The sequence below is a fragment of the Lutra lutra genome, chromosome 8 (assembly GCF_902655055.1).
Source record: "Lutra lutra chromosome 8, mLutLut1.2, whole genome shotgun sequence".
In the NCBI taxonomy this organism is placed as follows: Eukaryota; Metazoa; Chordata; class Mammalia; order Carnivora; family Mustelidae; genus Lutra; species Lutra lutra.
This window is the reverse complement of record NC_062285.1, coordinates 34,369,904-34,374,370: the sequence shown is the minus strand read 5'-3', so window position 1 is coordinate 34,374,370 and position 4,467 is coordinate 34,369,904. Positions and strand designations below refer to the sequence as shown.

Here is a 4,467-nt window from a genome sequence, read left to right as displayed (position 1 = left end):
TTAGAGAAAAATTAAAGGAAAACTTGTATTGCTCTTCAAGAAGTTCACTGCAAGTGTTTAGATTAATTTTAAAAGCTTAATAATTAAAAGTAATAGAACATTTTTCTTTATCCTTAAATAAAACACCTTGATCTTCAAATAGTGTAGCCTAGAATTACCACTTTTTTATTAACAGGTTAAACAGTTCATTTTATTTGAGTGATTGAATTGTCCAAGTGTAGTTTTTTTCTCTAATTTATGAGCTTAGCACAAGGAGATAAATAATACCCACACTGCTTTGTATTCAGGAGTTAGCCTTGGTGTATAAAAATACCTGGTTTAATTTGACATGATTGATTCTTTTATTTCAGAATCTAGTAAAGAAAGCTGGGCTTTTTCCTCTTTACATTTGATAGCCTTTATTAAAAAAATAGTTGTTGAGTACTTGAACTTCATAGTAGATGTTTATAAAGTGGTGATTCTTTCTTTTCTTTTTTAGATTATGTTTATTTATTTGACACAGAGAAAGAGGGAGTACAAGCAAGGGGAGCAGCAAACAGAGGGAGAGGGAGAAGCAGTCTCCCTGTTGAGAAGGGCACTGGATGAGAGGCTGGATATCAAGACCCTAAGGTCATGACCTGAGCCGAAGACAGACATTTAATTGACTGGGTCACACAGTTGGCCGTAAAGTGATGATTTTAATGATATGGAGAAGGGGACTTAGGACATACTGCAAATACTTAAATTGCTTTTACTGGTTTGTTTTGATGTCTGAGGAATGTAGAATGTAAAATTTGTACCTAATATCATGATATTTTTACTTACTGTGATAATGTTTGTACTGATTTGTGTATCAAGAGTTAGAAAGTAAGGACAAAAGGATTCCTGTGAAGAGAGGATTGTAATGTCACAGCATTATTATCCATTATTATCCAAGTTATCATTTGGCCAAGGCATCATTCTTAGAGTTGTGTATGTGTAACTGTATACTCCTAAAATTCAGGTTAAGAAGTCATATGGGGATATTTGGCACCTTTTTTAAAAAAGATTTTATTTATTTATTTGACAGACAGAGATCACAAGTAGGCAGAGAGGCAGGCAGAGAGAGGAGAGGGGGAAGCAGGCTCCCTGCTAAGCCGAGAGCCTGATGTGGGGCTTGATCCCAGGACCCTGAGATCATGACCTGAGCAGAAAGCAGAGGCTTAACTCACTGAGCCACCCAGGCGCCCTGGCACCTTTTTTAATTTAATAAGTCAATACAGTAAAGGAAACTGCAGCAACTATAAGGGAACAGAATGCATATTTTACATATTAAGCCTCTCATAACCACAACTGGTTGTGCCCCGGTGGTACTACTCCAGATCCCTTTCAACTCCCCTTGGAAGTTGAGCTTCAACATTTTAGCCTTTGGCTGTCATTAACTTTCAAAAAGATCAACTTTGGGGAGTTGAAATTAGAAACAAATATGTATATTTGACTCACTCAGTTTCCCACTCACTCATTCATTTATTCTTTTTTCTTGGTGTATTCATTTTTATTAAATATATGAATGCCACAGATATTGTGATATGCATATACAGGATGAATAGCCTACCATCTTTCTTTAAGGTGATTACATTCTAGTGAAGGTGATTAAATAATAGAAATATAACAATATAAAGAACAAATAAGATGATATAATTAAAATGAAACACAAGAGATAGCTTACCTAACTTGTTTTATGTGAGCAAGGAGGTCTTTTCTAAAGTGTTAACATCTGAGATCATGTTTGAAAAATGTGTGGAAATATCCTAGGCTTTCATGTCTACAAGGACATTTTGACATAGAGAGAAATATTTAGTATAAATTAAATAGCAAGGGCACCTGGGTGGTTCAGTTGGTTAAGTGACTGCCTTTGGTTCAGTTCATGATCCTGGAGTCCTAGGATCTAGTCCTGCATCAGACTCCCTGCTCAGCAGGGAGTCTGCTTCTCTCTCTGACCCTCCCTGCCTCATGCTCTCTCTCAAATAAATAAAATCTTAAAACATAAATCAAATAGCACGATATGTATTCTAAGAAATACAGGTAGTCTGATACACATGGGATGTACAATGTTTGTTTGGCTTTTGATATGACTCTAAAGATATGTTTGGAAAGGTAAACATAAACTAAATGATGAAGGCCATATAGCCATATATGCCAAAATAAACAGTAATATTTTGTCCTCCTTCTTCAGAAAGAGATTTAATTATTTAAGCAACAGAAAATGTTGAATAGGTGAAGAATGTGGCACTATTGAGGGAGAATAAAACTGTTCTGCATGATTGTAATTATGGATAATGATATATTTGTCAAAACCTATTAAAGGAGATAATGAAACTTAATGTATGCAATTTTTTTTTACCATATCCATTATTTTTAATGTCCAGCATTTATAATACAAGGGCCAGTGCTCTCTCCCCACCTCAAGTTTATAAGTTTTCGATTGGCTTATGAGGCCAATAGGGATACTTCTTCTTGTCTAATCTGGTTTCTGGGAAGGCTTCATTCAGATCCTCAATGGTCATCTGATCAAACGGAATTATGTTCCTTAGATTCTCCAGCTGTTTTTCGTATTCCACAATCCTGGCCTATGAGAGAGACAAAAACTCAGCACAAATTTTCACATCTTCTTTTTCTTCAGCGTCCACCTGAACAGTGTATTTATCCTCTGGCACAGGAATCTTCAGGGCATTGAACTTCTCAAAGTCATCTACCAAGCCAGTCTTCGCCACATTGGCCTTGTAGTAAGCCCAGTCGATAGCAGGGGGTTTCTCAGGGAAAGCATCCAACTTGGAGGTAAGTGTCTCATTCCAAGACTTCAGGGAGTTAGCAACGGCCTTCTGGTTTCAGGGTATGATCTCCCCAAAAGCTACCCAGTCAATGGTTTTTAGAGCAAGTTTTTGCCCAGCCATCTTGAGATCCTTCACTGACCCCAGCTGCCCAGAGTCCACAGCAGCAAGGAACGGAACTCAATGTATGTAATTTTTAAAAATTATGTACAACTTCAATGGGTCTTAGGAGGGGTTGCAAAAACAAACTAACAAACATTCTAAGTGTACTACAGATGTATGAAACTATCTTACCAAAAACAGTAGGGAATAGTTGTTGACTTAAGTAATTTTGGAAATTAGTAGATTCTATAAAATCAAGGCAAAAGGAGCTATACATAAGCACAATACTTTAGTTGACTAAGTTGACAAAGTGAGTAGAATGTTAGAGATATACAAAGGGAGAAGACTAGAATGATGCATGAGTAAGGGCTTAGAATTGGAGACATCAAAACAAACACATGTTTAGCCTAATATAGATACAGATGGTTACATATAGTTATATGTATATATATGACTTAGTATATATATAAATCTATGTTCTTTATCAGCTGAGAAGGTTATGAAACTCTAGTAGAAATGAACACAAAGAATCCATTACTTGATTTCTAATATCATTCACAGACAAAGGAAGCAAAGCTTCTTGGAAATATGGCAGATTCCAGGATTGGAGCAGGAAGTACACAAGATGAGCCTGAAACATTTTGTAGTGCCAGAAAGTAAGGAACGTTAAAACAAAACAAAACAAAAAATACAACAAAAATATAAAAATACTGGTAGGCATATGATAAAAGGACACAAAATCCAAAAAAGAAGTTTCTAGTTGCTAAATGCCTTAGAATTAATCAAGTATCAAAATAAATAATAAAAATAATGATAGTATATTTTGTATGTTTTTTAATAGTCCTTCTACATATCATTTAGAAGACATATGTTATTTGTGATATGAATTACATGTTTGGTCAAAGTACCGGGTACTCTCCAAACATGATCATATCAGTTGGGATAAAAATCTAGTAGAAGATGGGTGACATAGGAAATAGTAACCTTTGGGACAATTAAATATATAGACAATGTATAGACAGAAACACAAATTTTCCACTGAGAGATGACCATAATCATGCATTAGATTGTCCTGAATTAACAAATTATATACTACATAATGACAAAGATGTTATTTCTTAAATAAGCCAATGTTTGTGAAGAAAGCATAGCTTGGATAATTTTTTCCCCAAACCAAATTGGCTTGAAATTTTAGAGAAATTTTTCTCCAAATAGTTTAAAAATTTCCTTATCTTTAATATTTTTACAATGACATTTTTTTAATTATAACTAGAAGAAAAATGGCAGATCTATACCTAAAGAAGGCCAATTTATTAAAGATTACTTTTCAATGTTTAAAGAGTATGTGGTTAAATATATCAGATATATCAAATTTTATATAAAATTATCAAAATATATAAAATTGAAAATAATTTAAATTTTAATAGAAAATATTTTTCTATTGTTTTCTCTCTGTCTTTTGTCTTTACTTGCGTTTACTGTTCTGGGTAGATACTTACAGAAGATCAATCATTTCTGAATTAGTGCTTTGTTTCCTACACAACTTAGAACCAGCCCTGTGTCACTGATGTTACCA

The 4,467-nt window shown here is 34.2% G+C and overlaps 1 pseudogene; it reads right to left on the bottom strand.

Annotated features, from left to right (window-relative positions):
* Positions 1-2,370: 2,370 nt before the first annotated feature.
* LOC125107863 (ATP synthase subunit d, mitochondrial-like) lies at positions 2,371-2,956 on the bottom strand (annotated as a pseudogene).
* Between the last annotated feature and the right edge of the window lie 1,511 nt (positions 2,957-4,467).